The 18,225-nt window shown below is 47.6% G+C and overlaps 2 protein-coding genes across 3 annotated transcripts in view; both read left to right on the forward strand.

Annotated features, from left to right (window-relative positions):
- Positions 1-18,225, forward strand: part of RACGAP1 (Rac GTPase activating protein 1) — a 190,894-nt gene that overhangs the window by 154,864 nt on the left and 17,805 nt on the right. The window lies entirely within an intron of this gene.
- Positions 12,960-18,225, forward strand: part of NCKAP5L (NCK associated protein 5 like) — a 36,029-nt gene continuing 30,763 nt past the window's right edge. For both annotated transcript variants that reach the window (XM_084877353.1, XM_084877352.1), the window contains exon 1: positions 12,960-13,089. The gene's annotated coding sequence lies outside the window, so the exon portion shown is untranslated. The remainder of the gene's footprint in view (positions 13,090-18,225) is intronic.

The following is an 18,225-nucleotide window of genomic DNA, read 5'->3' on the forward strand; positions in this document are numbered from 1 at the left end:
AGTTGTGGTACGATATACATATTTATCATTTTAACCATTTTAAGTGCACAATTCCATGGCATTAAATACATTCACAATGAGGAATCTCTTTTAACAAACATCCCAGATGATTCTGATGTAAGCAAAGACCACACTGACGGTTCTATCCTGTCATCTAACATTTTTCCTGCGTGAGTTCCTCCACTTCCATTCCTTTAACAACTACCTATCCTATCTAATAAAGATGGAATATGCAAATTGTCATGCCATAACAAGATAGCTGCACCCACAGCAGAGGCAGAGTTCCTGTAACGAGCCTTAACAAGCCATCAGCAGGGACCTGAGGCTGCGTCCCCTGCCTGGTGGGGCTTGACAGGGGACTTCAGGCCACGCCCCCATCCCAGTGCTAGGCCAGGGAACTCAGGCTGCATCCCCCACCCAGCGGAGCCTCACAGGGTACCTCAGGCCGCGCCTCATGTCCCGGTGCCCGGCCATGGAACCTGAGACCGCACCCCCTGCCCGGTGGGGCTTCACAAGGGACCTCAGGCCGTGCCTCCTGCCCAGTGGGGCTTGATGGGGGACCTCAGATTGCACCCCCTGATCCAGCGTCAAGGCGGGGGACCTGAGGCCACACCTCCTGCCATGCAGGGCTTGGCAGGGACCTTAAGTCATGCCCCCTGAACTGGGCCAGGAGACCTCAGGCCACACTCCCTGCCCTAGCACCGGGCCAGGTGACCTGAAGTCGTGCCCCCTACCCAGTGGGGCTTGACATGGGTGGAGCTGGCTGGGTCTAGGTCTCGCATGATTTCGGGGCGAACATGGGTGAGCAGGGATTTGACTCTGGTTCCCATAGTGTGCCCCAGACTCTGACAGGAAGAAGATTTTCATTTATATTTTACTAATTTTCTTTCATCTCTGACACTTCTATTATAGAGAAAGGGCAAATAGCAATATTAAAATATTTCCTCTAATTAATTCCCTTTTAATGTGCACGAATTTCGTGCACCGGGTCACTAGTATAGTAATAACCTCCAAAAATATTGGTAGCCCCACCTCCACAGTTCCAGATGAAGGTTTTTCCTGTTATATAGTCATATCCCCCAGGTATTTTTTAGACATCGCAAATTCAACATATCCCAAATACAAACTCATTACCCTCATTCTAAATCTAATCCTGCCAAAACTGGTTTGGCTCAGTGGATAGAGCATTGGTCTGCAGACTGAAAGGTCCAGGTTCAATTCCAGTCAAGGGCATATACATTGGTTGCAGGCACATCCCCAGTAGGGGGTGTGCAGTAGGCAACTGATCGATGTCTCTCTCTCATCGATATTTCTAGCTCTCTACCCTTCTCTCTTTCTCTCTGTAAAAAATCAATAAAATATATTTTAAAAAAATAAACCTAATCCTATCTCAATGGTGACATCCTCCAAGCTACAAACTTCAGTTGACTCTCCTCACTTAATATTCCCTACATTGAGGCTGGTCCGAGTGCAGTGGTGTCTTACAACTAATTGATCACAGCCAGTTCTAGATTTCTTTGTTCCTTCTCCACTCCTACTGCTTCACTTGACTAGCCTAAAAAAAATAAATAAATAAAAATCCATACATTGAAATAGTCACAAAGTGCAACAAATTCTACAATAACATGTAAGTCCCATTCTATCTATGTGATTGGCACCAACCTGGGTTTCTGTCATGTACCCTCCAATCCAGCCCCTGTCCTGCTGCCAGTGTTCTTTCTCTTAAAAGCCTTCAGTGCCTTACTCTTGTCCTTTATCCAGTGTCTAAACTAACACTTTAATACAGTAAGTGCTTGTTATTTAAGTTAATTAAAATTAAATAAAATTTAAAATTCAGCTCCTCAATCATACTAGCCACATTTCAAGTGTTCAGTAGCCATATGTGACTAGTGATTACCCTATTAGCACAAATTTCCATTGTTGCAGAAAGTTGTAGGGTTTTTAAATATGTTTTTATTGATTTAAAAAAAAAATTTAGAGAAGAAGGGAGAGAGATAGAGAGAAGCATCAGTAAGAGAGAAACATTGATTAGCTGCCTCCTGCATGCTCCCTACTTGGGACTGAGCTCTCAACCTGGATATGTGCCTTGACTGGGAATTGAACCTGTAACCTCTTGGTTAAGGGGCCGACACTCAACCACTGAGCCATGCTGGCTGGGCTATTGCAGAAAGTTTTGTTGGACAGTGCTAGTATTCAAGGTCTTAATTATTGATGTTTTGAAAGATCAAGACTAAATATAAAAATCTGGAAGTCATGCATATAGAATGACTAAGATTTAATGAGTAGTAAATTACTAAAATAAGTGGATATGATAGGAGGGGACTATGTCCTAGGTCTGAGGGCTGAAATAGGAAGAACTAAAAGAGGTCTCGTTAGTAATAAGAACAATGCTAATAATAGAATACCATATACTAGACAACTTGTAATCCTTGAAATAACCCTATGGGGTAGGAAATATTATCCTCATTTTATAGAGAGGGAACCTGAACACAAAGGGTAAGTGACTTTCCTAAGGTCACAGCAGGTGTGTAGAACATTGGTTATATTGTTGCAGAATCTGAGCCTTGGCTGTTAGGCCTTGAGATGTGGCAGAAATCAAGATTGAGAAGAGACTCTGAGGAGCCAGTGTAAAAGAGCATGGGCTTTGGAGCTATTGTGCTTCTTCAAGTTATGTGTTCAGACCTGGAAATGAGGTCCAGCCAAGCCTAACCAGTGTGGTTCAGAGGTTGAGCATTGACCTATGAACCAGGAGGTCACGGTTCCCAATCAGGGCACATACTCAGCTCTCAGGTTCCATCCCTACTAAGGGGTGGGCAGGAGGCAGTTGATCAGTGTTTCTGTCTCCCTTTCCCTTCCTCTCTCTCAAATCAACAAAAACATATTTTTTTAAAAAAAGAGAATATACACCTAGATAATAAAGTAAATCCAAAAGTGAAAAATCAAAGAATAGCAGAAAAGCATATTTAGTCCTATCAAAACATCAGCCAAAAGATTAAAATAATGCATTACTGGAAGTGGGAAATGAAGCAAATAATTGCTTCTATATTATTCAATTTTTTAAAAATGTATTTTTATTGATTTTTTTTTAATGTTTAATATATTTTTATTGATTTCAGAGAGGAAGGGAGAGGGAGAGATAGAAACATCAGTGATGATCCCTAATTGGTTTGGCTCAGTAGATAGAGTATCAGCCTGAGGACTGAAAAGTCCCAGGTTCAATTCCTGTCAAGGGCATGTACCTTGCTTGTGGGCACATCCCCACTAGGAGATGTGCAGGAGGCAGATGATCAATGTTTCTCTCTCATCGATGTCTCTAATTCTCTATCTCTCTCCCTTCCTCTCTGTAAAAAATCAATAAAATATATATTTTTTTTAAATAAAATAAAATTAAGCAGCCCTAACCGGTTTGGCTCAATGGACAGAGCATCAGCCTGCAACCTGAAAGGTCCTAGGTTCGATTCTGGTCAAGAGCATGTACCTTAGTTGCAGGCACATACCCAGTGGGGGGGTGTGCAGGAGGCAACTGATTGATGTTTCTAACTCTGTATCCCTCTCCCTTCCTCTCTGTAAAAAATCAATAAATATATATTTTAAATAAATTAAATTAAATTAAGCAGTGTCTTTCTAAAATAACTCTCATCCCCCATTACCCCACCTACCTATCTAACTTTTACTTCATAGCATATCCAAAATTATTGAAAGTTTTAAATAATTGTGTTTATTGCTTATATTACATATTTTTCCCACCCCTTCAAAATCTGGTTTTGCTAATAACTAATGACATGTGGCTAAAGTCAGTGTAATGTCTCAGTCCTGATCCAGCTTGACATCAGCAATATCGGAACCATTTGGTCTTTTTTGGAAACCTCTTGGGCTCTAGTGACAGCACTCGGCCAGTTTTCTTCCTCCTCCTTTGGAAACCCCTCCCCAATATACTGGTCCTTGGGATTCTGTTCCAGTCCCTCTCTCTCCTTGCATAATTTCCTCCATCCCATAGTTTCAGTTACCACCTATGTTTTAATGACTCAAAAATCTCTTATCTGTCTGTCGTCGAGATCTCTTTCCTGAGCTTCAGAATTATTTATCCAACAGCATTATACATCAATGCTTCCCAGCGCTTTCCACATCATAGCAACCCAGCATCACTGAGACTGCTCTCTGACAGGAAGCTCATCTGCCTTCAGAGTTGAGAAGATCAATATGTAACATCTGTAAACTCTTCTTGAGGCATTACAGTTGGGAAGCTCTGACCTGTTGGGTAGACATTTCCCCTTGCATGTCCCCAGGTGTTTCGGTATCAGCATGTTTGGAGGTAAGCGTGTCCTCTCCCAAACCTGCTCTTCCTCTGGTGGTGGTGGTGTTTTTAAGAGTTTAGATTTACAATCAGTGAACACACAAATAAGTGGAACAGCAGATTGATGCTTCTCTCTCCCCCACCTCCCTGCCTCTCCCCCTTCTCTCTCTCTAAAATCAATCAATAAAAAAAAAGAGTTTATCATTTATTATAGTCTTATTCCTTGATGAAACTTCCAGTATCTTTTATTTCAGTGAGTGGCCTACCTTCTGCAAGTTACCCAGTGTTGGCTTAGTTCTCTGTTTTCCTCCACTTCCCATCCCAAGACTTGGTGACTCTACGTTTATTTTATATTTTTAGCAATTTCTGTTTATTATGCTTTAAAAGAGGAAGGGGTGTCAATTCAACAATAAAAACTGAGCAATGTACTGGAGGGGTCAGTAATAGAAAAGTCAAAATGATGAGTGTAAGCAGGGCACCACAAACTTAAAGAGTAAGCCTATTTTAAGTAGGGACAGAATGAAAATATGTCTTAGTCAATTTTAATTTATGAAATGAAGTCCCTTTAATGTTCAAATAATCTAAAAATCAATGAAGGAATCATGTGAACTATGATAATAATAAATGTCAAGTTTTTGAGAGAAAGATACCTTTAGGAATTTTTTACATGTTTTATTCCAGCAGAAAAATTAGCTTTTTTCCATTTTGATGAATTGCCTCCAATCTCTCTCTGGGTTTCTCCTGTAACGGGAACTCTGGGTCTTTTTTTCAGTTTCCAGTTATGTTCCTCATTTCCACCAGAGGCCTTGTCATAATTGGCCTTTTTGTCCAAATATTTCTATCAACATCCTCTTCAGAATGACTTGTGTATTCTTAAAGATTAAGGCTTTCTCTACAACTCCCCTGTTTTCTTTCTGAGCTCTTACCAGAACCACCCTTAAGGGTATATTCGTGGCAATGTAGATTTTTTTCTAGCATGAAGTTCAAAAATTTCCCAGCTTCTAACCATTACCCAGTTCCAAAGTCACTCCCACATTTTTAGACATTTGGCTACTTCTTGGTACCACTTTCTCCTTTCAGCTTGCTATAACGGTACCTGTACTAGGTAGCTTATAAATATTTCTCACAGTTCTGGAGGCTGAGAAGGCCAAGAGCAAGACACCAGCATGGCTGCATTCCAGTGAGAGCCCTCTTCCTAGTTCACAGCTAGCATGTCCTTGACATGTCCTTGACGTGTCCTCACACGAGAAAGAGCTGCTTATTTCTTGAAGTCATCTTTTGTTTATCACCACTATCACTTTCCTAGTCCAGAACATATTTCTCATTTTCCTCAATTACCATGAAAACATTCTGTCTGATCTCCCTGACTTCAACCTTACTCTCTCTGTGCTCTGCGCTGCAACCACGGTGATTTTTCTAAAATGAAATTCTGGTTATCCCACCCTCCTGCTTATTAAAACCATTCAAAGACTCTCCTTCACTCTTAGGATGAAGTATGATCTTCCACTGCTTACCTTTTCAATTTCTTAATTTATCATACCTCACATGTTATTTAGTGCATAGTACCTGGCATATAGCAAGCACTCAATAAGAATTTTTGATTGATTGAAATGAGGGAAAAGGCATTTAAAGACCTCCGCAGATCCATCATAACTATACCAGATAAGTTTCAAAGCACACACTGGCAATGCTGTCAGAACCCAAGGAACTTAATTGTCCCATGTAGAATTAAGTAGCAATAGCAAAGATCTATTTCTATTCAGTAAATGACCAAACGTTAGCCAATACCAACTCCTTCATTCCTCTTATTGAGCAGGAAAGACATCAAGAGCACACTTAGATTCCCTAGCCAGTTTGGCTCAGTGGATAAAGCATCAGCCTGTGGTCTGTAGGGTCCTGGGTTCAATTCCTGTCAAGGGCATATGCTCAGGTTATGGGCTTGATCCTCATTAGGGGGTGGGCAGGAGATAGCCGAACAATGATTCTCTCTTACCATTGATGTTTCTATCTCCCTCCCTCTCCCTTCCTCCCTTAAATCAATAAAAATACTTGAAGAAGAAGAAGAAGAAGAACAACAACAACAACAACAACAACAACACACTTAGAGTCAATCCAGCCTGGAGAATAACATATTTTTTATTTTATTTATATGCTCACCCAAGGATATTTTTCCATTGATTTTTTTAGATAGTGGAAGAGAGGGGGAAAGACAGAAACATGGATGTGAAAGAAACACATCATTTATTGCCTTCTGCACAAGTCTCAGATCAGGGCTCAGGTCGCGAAGGAGCCTGCAAGTGAGGTGCGTGCCCTTGACCAGAATAGAACCTGATCCTTCAGTCTGCAGGCTGATACTCTATCCATTGAGCCAAACCTGCTAGAGCTAGCAGATTATTTAAATGTTTTGAGAGGCCAGTTACCACCTGACCATATCAAGAATTCTAAGATGGGATGAGTTACAACCAATGTAACACAGTGGCCAAATAGTTCCAGTGCCAAACTGAGGAAAGGAGATATTCCAACATTGAATGAATGCCCACATGGTATTGAAGCAAAAGACCTCAAAGTACTGAGGTGAGTGGTGAAGGGGTAGGTTTCTTTCTTTCTTTTTTGTTTTTTATTGATTTTTTTACAGAGAGGAAGAGAGAGAGATAGAGAGTTAGAAATATCAATGAGAGAGAATCATCGACCAGCTGCCTCCTGCACAACCCCACTGGGGATGTGCCCACAACCAAGGTACATGCCCTTGACTGGAATCAAACCCGGGACCTTTCAGTCCACAGGTCGATGGTCTATCCACTGAGACTAACCAGTTTTGGCAGGGGGTGTGTTTCTGAGATGCCATCTACCAGTTAGTCATTAGCGCTATATGCGCAGACCACACCTCAAAACTGATTTGTTTCCAGCTTGCAGCCTATGAAGCCTAGCTTGTTTTATAACAGACAACTCAAAGAACAATATCCTATATAATAAAAGGCTAATATGCAAATCATCCAAATGACAGAATGTCTGGTTCCTATGATGTGCACTGACACCAGGGGGCAGACGTTCAACACAGGAGTTGACCCCTGGTGGTCAACAGGGAGCACCGCTCAGTCAGAAGCTGGGCTCATGGCTGGCGAGCACAGCAGTGGTGGTGGGAGCCTCTTCAACCTCCATAGCAGTACTAAGGATGTCCAACTGTCAGATATCCCCCGAGGGCTCCCAGACTGCAAGAGGGTGCAGGCCAGGCTGAGGGACAACCCCATCCCCCCAAGTGCATGAATTTCGTGCACCGGGCCTCTAGTCTATATAATGAAGAGGTAATATGCTAATTGGTTCTATCGGTGTCACAGTCACAACCAGGCTGCACACACACAGGAGCTGGGGGCGGGGATAGGGGCTGGGACTTGTGTCACCTGGACATGAGGCCACCACAGGTCCCCACTCTCCCCCTCTACCCCCTCAGAAGTGTGCACAGGCCTGCAACCTAGCCCAGAGGGGGGGGCATCAGGACAGGGGCGGGCCTTGGCAGAGAGCTCTCAGCACTCATGCACCAGAGTCTGAAGGCACAGAGAGGAAGGGAGAGCACATAGGCAGTTAGGGGGGTTAGGCCAAGAGGGGAAAGCAGTTAGGCAGTTAGGGGGATCAGGCTAGGAGGGGAGAGCAGTTAGGGCCATCAGGCAGTCAAGTGAGCACTTAGGAGCCAGTGGTTCTGGATTGTGAGAGGGATCCCAGACTGAAGAAGGTGCAGGCCAGGCTGAGGGACCAACCTCCCTCTGTGCATGAATTTCATGCACCAGGCCACTAGTATGGTATATACGGTAATAGTTCAAAACTAACTTTGGAACTTATATACATTTTAAAATAATTTAAGTGAATAATACCATTGAGAATGAAAGTGTTTTAAGTCTCATCAAATACAAAAAAACTATGGAGCAATATTAGATATCATTCTTTCACCTCCTGTCAATGAGGACGAAGGTTTCTGAAGCATAGAGAATCCACCAAAATCTGAATGCTTAAACTTGCAAGTGTGCAAGAGCCTTTCAAGTAAGGCAGGTACTTACTTGCTCTGACAAGTGTAGATGTTCTGGCTGTGTTTATTAAACAATGGTAAACATCTGAATGAAAAGTAAAACATTATTTAGATGGTCTGTTTGCTTTCCAAAATTTAGTTATTTGGAAATATCCAAAAGTATTTAGAAATACCTGATAGATAAGGTTTATCTACCCCCTGACTTTGGAATGCAAAAGATAAATGGAGTTTATGGGATATTTAAACCTTTGGAGGAAAGAATCATGTCTAATTTTTGTTGTAAACAAAGGACTCTCCCACAGATCCCTATTCAATAAATTCTGGATGATTGAATAAATAAGAATTAATTAATGCTTCTGGATTCCCAAGGTGCTGCTATCTATCATCGAGAAATAAGGTGAGCCCAGGTTGCTGGCTCTAACCCTGGTGAGGGGCATGTAAGAGGCAGCTGGCTCTAACCCTGGTGAGGGGCATGTAAGAGGCAACCTATCGATATTTCTCTTTCACATTGATTTCCTCTCTTCTCTTCCTCACTCTCTAAAAAAATAAAAATAAAAACATATTTAGCCAAAACTGGTTTGGCTCAGTTGATAGAGCGTTGGCCTGCGGACTGAAAGGTCCTAGGTTTGATTCCGGTCAAGGGCATGTACCTTGGTTGTGGGCACATCCCCAGTGGAGGGTGTGCAAGAGGCAGCTGATCAATGTTTCTAGCTTTCTATCCCTCTCTCTTCCTCTCTGTAAAAACTCAATAAAATATGTTTTAAAAAAATATTTAAAAATTGTTTTAAAGAGGTGAGAGAAATGAAAACATGCTCATAAAAATACTTGAAAAAGAATGTTTTAGCAGCCTTATTCATAATAGGCCCAAACTGGAAATACACAAATATCCATCCAGCTGGAGAATGAATAAAGAAATTGTGTTGTAATTCATACAGTAGACTATTACTCAGCAATAAAAAGGAATACACTACAAAGAGATGAATCAAGAAAACATTACTATGCTAAGTAATATAGTTGCAGTTCTGGCTGGTGTGGTTCAGTTGGTTGAGCATCATACCATGCACCAAAAGGTCACCAGGTTGATTCCCAGTCAGGGCACATACCAAGGGTGCAGGTGAGCACATACAAGGAGGCAACTGATCGATGTTTCTCTTATCACATCAATGTTTCTCCCGCTCTCTTTTTCTCTCTCCCCTTTTCTCTTCCCCTCTCTCTGAAATTAATAAAAACATATTTTAAAAAGTACATAATACCCTGCTCTGCCACCACCACTGCCGGACCCTAGTGGTTTGCCAAGCAATGCCAACAGAAGCCAGGAACCCACACCATTATCCAGAGATGTCCGGCAAAGGCTCTGTGGTTCTGGCCTACAGTAGTGGCCTGGACACCTGCATTTTCGTGTGGCTGAAGGAACAAGGCTATGATGTCATTGCCTACCTGGCCAACATCAGCCAGAAGGAAGGCTTTATGGAAGCCAGGAAGAAGGCGCTGAAGCTCGGGGCCCAAAAGGTGTTCATGGAGGACATCAGCAAGGAGTTTGTGGAAGAGTTCATCTGGCCTGCTGACCAGTGTAGTGCACTGCATGAGGACCGCTACCTCCTGGGCACCTCTCTGGCCAGATCTGCATCTCCCGCAAACAAGTGCAGGTAGCTCAGCGAGAGGGAGCCAAGTATGTGTCCACGGCGCTACAGGAAAGAGCAACGAACAACCAGGTCCGGTTTGAGCTCTTCTGCTACTCACTGGCCCCCAGATTAAGGTCATCGTCCCCTGGAGGATGCCAGAGTTCTACAACCGCCACAGTGACCTGATGGAGTACGTGAAACAACCTGGGATCCCCATCCTGGTCACCTGATGTTTTATCAACATCAACTCCCTGAGGCTGAAGGAATATCATCGCTTCCAGAGCAAGATCACCGGCAAATAGACCAACTGACAATGAGGGCTGGGCCTCTCACTTTGCCCATCTCCCAAGTTCAGACACTAATTGTCGTGATAATTTGTATTTGTGACTTGTTCTCTTGGGCAGGGCTGGCAGCTTAGTGGGGGTGCCAGGCCCCAGCTTTGTTCCCTGGTCCCCTATGCCCTACAAAAGTGGTCAGTGAAGGGAGGGTAGGGGGTGGTTATGGTGGGGAGCTATAAGATGACAAATAAAAAACAAGATACCTTAAAAAAAAAAAAAAGTACATACTATATGATTCCACTTATAAAAAAAAAATCCAAGAACAGATAAAAAAACTAAAGTGATAGAACCAAAACCGGTTTGGCTCAGTGGATAGAGCGTCGGCCTGTGGACTGAAAGGTCCCAGGTTTGATTCCGGTCAAGGGCATGTGCCTTGGTTGTGGGCACATCCCCAGTGGGGGGTGTGCAAGAGGCAGCTGGTCGATGTATCTCTCTCATCGACGTTTCTAACTCTCTATCCCTCTCAATTCCTCTCTGTGTAAGAATCAATAAAATATATTTAAAAACAAACAAACAAAAAAAAAACTTAAGTGATAGAATTCAGGGGTTGGAAGGGTGGGTGTTGTTAGGTGCAGAGTAATCCTAAATAATAAAAGGCTAATATGCAAATTGTCCCCTCCACCTACCAGGAGTTCAACTGGGAGTTCGACCAGGGGGCAGGGCTGGCCAGCCAACCACCTGCAGTCCCCTCCCCCAGCCAGCTCCACCCCCCAATGCCCCCCATCCTGATCAGGGGTGGGGTTGGCCAGCCAAACGGTATCCCCTCCCCAGTCGGCCCAGCCCAATTGGCCTCTATCAGGGTGGGCTGGTGGGACCCTTCCTGTGCACAAATCCATGCGCCAGGCCTTTAGTAAACTATAAAGGCACCTGTGGGAACTTTCTGGAGTAGTGCTTCAGTATCTTATTTGAGGAGTTACAGAGGCATATGTTACTGTTGAAATTCACAAGATGAAGCATCTAAGATCTGTATGCTTAATTGTATGTTAAGAATAAATCAATGAAATAACTTTAAAGCAAAGGTGAAAGAGCTGGTATAGATAACCATCATGGCATCTTTTAGGTTCCAATAATAACTGTCCTCAGGCATTTGAAAAAGTCAAGCTACCTCCTATGCTCAAGAATCCACCATGACTTATCACCTGTGCTGTCAAATCTATATCCTGGTTCTGATCTCCATACAAAACCTCCATGCACTTCTCCCACTTCACACCCTACCAAAGTGATTGCTCACTATCCCACATAGATAATTTGCTCTTTCCTATCTGAGTCTCCTTTATGTCCTTACCCTGACTGGATCTTACACAAAATTTTTCTCTACCCTTTAAGTCCCATTTTATTTATTTATTTATTTATTTATTTATTTATTTGTGTGTGTGTGTGTGTGTGTGTGTGTGTGTGTATGTGTTTTAATCCTCACCCACCCAAAGATATTTTTAGAGAAAGAGGAAGGGAGAGAAAGAGACAGAAAAGTGATTGGTTGCCTCCGGCACACACCCGGACTGCTGTCAGTGACTGAGCCTGCAACCTATGTACATGCCCTTGACCAGAATAGAACCAGGATCCATTCAGTCCGCAGGCTGACACTATATACACTGAACCAAACTGGCTAGGGCCAAATCCCATTTTAAATTACGAAGCCGCCTTCTCAGAGGAACTCTAGATTAATCCTAGTCAATCTGAAGATCATATGTTCCCTTGGCTTTTATGTTCCTTTGACTACTAACATGATGCTTTAATGCATCCGCAACCGAAGCAATTTAAATAAAATGGACAGAGACTGTGGCTAGGGATCCCTTTTTATTTCCTTGCAGGATCCAGTTCAGAACCTGCATTTCCGGGCCAGTCCATGACAATGCAGATTATGAAGATTATATGGGATCCAGATGAGGGCAAAGTTTATCTAAGGACCAATGGGAATGGGATCAAAGGGAGCTCTGGGGTCCTTAAGAGCCTAAGTGGGCTGTTTGCTTTTCCTCTTTTAAGCTCGAGGTTTGTTAGTTCAATAGGAAAGGGACTCATCCCCAGTGAGACAGCAAGTGGCTGAGCACAAGGCTTTATGCTTTTTCTGCTCAGCCTTCCCTTCTAAACCAGTGAGGAAACGGGCCAGCAAAGCTCTGAGAGGAGTGGAATCTGTTCCCGGCGCCCAATTTTCCTTATTACTGGGAGGACCCCATCCCGAAGGAAGAAAAGAGAGGCGGGAGTATTTAAGGCCAAGGAGGCATTCAAGCCTCTGCCCTTAGATTTACTCCTCTAACACGTATGCAGGAAGGCAAATTACAAACCCCAGCGCTCACAACCACATATACACGTGCACGCCCAGCCCCACAGAAGCAGACGCGCCTGTCTGTGGGTCCATGCGCACCCACCTAGTCTTCTGTGCTATAGATGCGCCCCTATTTCACCCCAGTTCGACCCAGCCTGGCGTCCTGTATCCCGGGCCTGAGGAGGTTCTGCCAGGCCCACCCGGCCCAGCCCGGGGACAGTGTTTCTGCAGGGAGGAGTGGGGGAGGGGAGAAGGGGGAAGGGGCAGTCCTTCCCTCCCGGGCGGAAGCGGCGCGCGCCGGCGGGCAGACTTAGCTCTCGTCCTGGGAACATCTGGAGGAGCTGGGCGGGGCGTGCATCCAGGGTGAGCTCGGATTGGCTGCGCGGGAGGCGGGGGGCGGGACCTGGAAGAGGGGCGGAGTCCCCTGGCCCCTTTAAAGCCTTGACATCAAGAGGCGGACCCAGCAGCCCCCCTTCTCAGACCCTCGCCCCCGATCCTTGGCCATGGACCCGGCCTCCCCGGCCTGCCCTGGCCCAGCACGACACCTGATCTCGGTGAGTCCTGGCCTCCTTGGGACTTAAAGGGCGGCGAGCGGTGGGGTCTGTGAGGCACGGGCTGGGGGTGGGAGGTTTGAAGGGTGAGGCTCTCGTGGCGCCTGGGTTCAGAGCTGGCAGCGCGGCTTCCAGCCCGCAGCTCGCCGTCTGCCTCCCCCTCCCGCCGCACTTCCCCCTGGGGTCGGGTTGGGACTCTGCCCACCCCCACCCCACCCCCTTCAGCCCCCCGCGCCATCCCCGCGCACACTCCGTGGCCCCGGAAGGGAAACTTTCGGGAGAGGGGGATGTTCCGGGGGCGGCCTCCCTCCCTCTTTGAAAGCGCTGACCTTGCCCCAGCTGCGCACCCCACCCCAACCCACTCGCATCCCACCGTCCGGTGCCGCTTAGCGGTGCCCGGTGGCTGCGGTGGGGCGGCTCTTCGCAGAGCGCAGGCGCGGGGGCGGCCGCGGGCTCTCTGTACACTTAGCAGTTCCCGTGGCCTGGGGCGGCGGGGCTGGGGGAGTGGGAGAGGCCGAGACCAGGGCCTCGACCCTTCTTGGCTTTGAGGGGATGCAGATCGGAGGAGGGCAGCGCGATGGGCTGAGCACTAAAGAGAGGCCGAGGGAGAAGGGCTGGGCAGGGAATGGGGCCAGGGCAGCGCCTGCAGAAAAGACTCTGGGTCCTTGCTGCGGTGTCAGAAGAATGCCGAGAATGCCCGACACTCCCCTGGCCTAGCCCGACCAGGAGAGCGATTGTCCGAACCTCGGCCCCCCCTTAAGGAACCGCCTCATCCTCATCCCAGGTGGGCCCAGGATAAGGATACAGCCCAGGCACTGTCCCAAGGGCACAGAGAGCCCGCACCTCCCTCGGGCCTAGTTTCCCAGGGGTGTCAGCGCTGTCCACCCAGCCTGCCCAGCAGCTACTTTTTGATGGTCGCTTTTCTAAGGAACCAGGGGTCTTGGGCTGATGAATTCCCTCCCTGGCGGTAAAGGCCATTGCTCTTCTTCCCGTTCTGTCTCCCAGAGGTCTTCCTGCCTTAGCACAATTGTCTGCCAGAGGTCATGGTGGGAAACATATGCCTGGGGCAGAGATGGTACTGAGGGACACTAAAAAGGGGGTCCATGTCCAGCCATTCTGTGGTCAGTACTTCTGGGGATAATGGATCCCGGTTGCCTGCTGTAGACCCTCTTGCAAGACTTGTCAGCTGGCTCTGAGACCCCTTGTCTGGCAAAAAGAGCGACACAAAATTCACTTTCATGTTTGCCCCTTGTCTCTCTAAGATTCTTTCCAAAAATCGGGACTTTTTTAAAACACCGGGGGACACGGGACAAATTGTTAAAAATCGGGATGTCTGGTCACCTTACTCTAAGAACAACCTGGGTTACTGTGCTTCCTACCTCAGAGGGACACACGCATTCCTCTCTGGGGAGATTCCCACAAAGTTCAACTTTGTTTTCAGAGTCTACGGTCTGTGTCTTGGGTGGCATCTGCCCTCCTGCATGAGGTGGCCTGGGCCCTCCATCGTGTTCCGGGGCCTGAGCTTCAGGGAACAAGGCTCCTCCGCAGTAGGCGAGGGAAACCAATGTGCACGAGGCCCACGCTGTGGTCCCGTGGCCTGGGCCGGACGTCTTGGTCCCTGCACGTCTTCGCTTGCAGTATGACCTTGGCCAAGACAGTTTCTATAATTCAGCAGTTGGACTGGAAAGCGCTATCATTCCCTTCCACTTTGGGTCCTGTGTGGTTCCACGATGAGTGATTCCGGAGGGGAGAAAGGTCCTCTGGGAGGGTGGCTCCATTTGGAGAAGTAGGTGTTAGGTGATGTGGTTCTAAATCTCATGGTTACTCGGGGTTAGAACCTTGGGAGGAGAGGAGCAGACTACCTTATCCTACCCAGGAGCAGTCCTTGTCCTTCTCCCCCCTGGTGCCCTGGGCCATGAACTCCTGCTGCCGGGGTTTGGCCACCCATCAAGGCCTCTGGTGAGACATCCTGGCGGGCCAGCCTCAGAGCCGGGCCTTTGGGGAGGGGTTGAGAAAGGAGGACTTAGCCAAAGGCCAACAAAGTAAGCAGATTCCCAGGAGCCAGTTTGCATCTCAGTTGTTGGGACTTGTTTTAGGATCCGGGCCAGAGAGCACAGCACACTCATCTGCCTTCTTATGGAAGGAAGACAAGGAGGGCCCAGGGTTCTTGCCCATTCCACTCCCTGCCCTACTCCCCTCCCCTCTGCACTCACACCCCACTCCCAGGCAAGGGGCTAAGGACTCTCCCCTGCTGTCCGCCCCCAGCCCAGCCCAGCCCAGCCCGGCCGGCCTCCCAGGCCCTGCCATGCCAGCCCGCCTTTCCCAGCCTCTGGGGCCAGGGCTTTCTCAGGAGTCAGGCTCCCCAGGTTGGGACTTGCTCTCTAGCCCAAGAGCCAAAGGCCTTCGCGTTCCCCTTGTTTGTGTTCATCCTCGCTCTCCCAGGTGCTGAGTGGGATGTCAGAGACTTACAGAGGCCGCGGGATTAGTTGGATGCCAGGCACATTCTCCTGCCAATATTGTTCTTCCCTCTGCTAGCTGCCGTGGGCCCTGCTTCCCAGGGGAGTGAAACTGCAGCAGGAGGTAGTTAGACGCCCAAGGAAACCTTTCTCGCTGCTAGGAGCCCCTGAAAGGGAGAACTGAAGCTCCCGGGGAGGTCAGTTTCCCAGAAGGTGGGTGATGGTGGAGTCCCCGTCAGAGGGAAGGATGCAGCTGTTGCTAGGCAGAGGCTGCTGTTCCCTTTTGGGGTGTGGCTGACGCTGGCAAGCCAAGAGACCTCTTCAGAAGCAGGAAGAGAAAGGACCTTCAGTTAGTAGCTGAAGGGTCCTGGGCCCCATCAGCCATGGGTCACCAGGACTGCGACTCTCAGAACAGGTGCCGCTCCCTGGCCGTTTCCCCTGGCTCCTCCCCACCGCTCTCTGCTCTAACAGTCCTCACCCGGACCTGGCTGCACTAAAGGACTGATTGGGTTTCCTACACTCACAGTTTGGGATTTCTGATTGGACATGCAAATTTATGTAAAGTAACCTGAAATTTGCCACTACATCAAAACAACATAGGATCATAGACTGAGAGGAATCCTAGAGACAGTGTTAATGCCCTCGTGTTAAAAATGGGGAAACTGGCCGAAACCAGTTTGGCTCAGTGGTAGAGCGTCGGTCTGCGGACTGAAAGGTCCCAGATTCGATTCCGGTCAAGGGCATGTACATTGGTTGCGGGCACATCCCCGGTAGGGGGTGTGCAAGAGGCAGCTGGTCGGTGTTTCTCTCTCATCGACGTTTCTAGCTCTCTATCTCTCTCCCTTCCTCTCTGTAAAAAATCAATAAAAATATATATTTTTAAAAATGAGGAAACTGAAGTCCAGAGGGAAAGTGATTCATACAGTGATGAGTGTCAGGCAGGGCTCCTGACTCTGGTCAAGTGTTTTCCGTAGCACCATTCTGCCTTAGTTTCTCGTGCAGGAGGAGGCCTGGCTGAATTTACAGCAGAGAGGGTAGTTCTTGAAGATGATAAAGAGAGCGGGGAAGGGGGTAGGGGTGGGGAGGGCAGCTAGGAGGGGCAGAGTATCATTTCAGGAAACTTCCAAGAGCCCTGGTCAGCTGTCTAATAGGTGGAAGTAAACAACTTTAAATTCTTTCTAGCATCACTCTTAATACTTGCCCCCAGGCTCTGCCCTGGAAGGTTAGAGGACAAGGTCACTGGTTGCTCCCTGGCTTGGCCCTTATGGTTTCTCCGGAGCTGAGTTGCCTCTCTCTCTCGCAGGACCAGGCACATGCAGACTGTGGATAGACCTTCACAGGCATTGTCTTTATCCTTACAATCTCATTTGAGTCTCTGCTCCTTCCCTCCGTGGCCACCCTGGGAAAAGGTCTTTGGTGTTCTTTGACTCTTTGCCCACCCTTCCCTGCTCTCTTGGAGGGCACAGGCCAGCTGGGCCTCCTCTGCAGTTTTTCTGCAGTATGGATCAGCCCAAACAGGCCGTGCTATAGGAAGGATCTCATTATTGTGATATCAGTGCCAAAACGGAAGGGGGCTGTGGATATGGGCTTTGGTTCCCAAGATGCAGTCTCCCCGTTTCTGATGGGTTCTTGATCTGATCCACCTACCCAGCTTCAGGATGCCCCGCTCCCACTTTATGGACCGTACGTACCTGCGGCACGCGGCTATTTGGAGGGCTGAGCCCCCACTTACCCTATGGAGGAGATGCTCAAAGCAGCTGTCAGGCTGCTGTGCAGAACTTGGGGAGAGTGGGTGGGTGTATGCACCCCCAGACAGGGTTACCACCAAGCCCTGCTTCAGCCTGGGGTGGGGGCTTGGGACACATACCTGGGGTCTTTCCTCACCTCCTTAAACCCAGATCTGGCTGACTCTGGAGGGAGTGCCCTTGTCTTCAGTATCGTCTCAAAACTCAACAGATATGGAGCTGGCACCTTCGTTTCTTCACTGCCCAGTGGCCTTGGCACTTGCATCTTTAGCTCTGTTTGAGGGGAAATCCTTCTCCCTGGGCCTCAGTTTCCCAGCCTGTGCTGATGGATTAATAACACATCATCATTGGGGTGTGGCACCTGCTCGATAATTACCGCTTTCCCACCTCTGGGAGCTACAAGATGAAAGAGCCCTGAGGAGGCCAGGCTGTTATTAAGGTGAATTATCATTGCTGTTATTACTGATTTCTGAAAATCCAGCAGCCACTGAGAAGAGCCCAATCAGGCACAGCTCCCTGAACCTTATGCTGGCCCTTGAGCTCTGAGAATTCTTCAGTCCTCAGTAATTTTTTTTTTTAAGTGTACCTAGTTCTAAAGGAGAGACACCATTCTGCTGCTCATGCTGTGCCTGCAGGGTTTGGGTGTTGGGTGCTGCTTAGGGCATTGGTCTGCAGTTCTCAAACTGTCCCTCCCAGAAGACCCTCTGGATAGAGGAATAGTGAGGCTTTTCCTAGACAGGATTGTGAGGGTCCCTGGAACTCCCGGGGTGTGGCTCTGGGGTTCTCAGCAGCCGTAGTTCCCAGAGGCTGGTTACTTCACCCCCCGCTAGCTTGATGTGGGGGCTGTAATTGGCCCTTTTGTGTGAGGATCTGTTGAGACACCCTCAGAACCTGCCCGTAGCAGCCCCAGGCCTGTCCAGGAGTCACCCCACTCTATT

The sequence above is a fragment of the Pipistrellus hanaki genome, assembly GCF_964339955.1.
Source record: "Pipistrellus hanaki genome assembly, chromosome: 3".
Classification (NCBI taxonomy): Eukaryota; Metazoa; Chordata; class Mammalia; order Chiroptera; family Vespertilionidae; genus Pipistrellus; species Pipistrellus hanaki.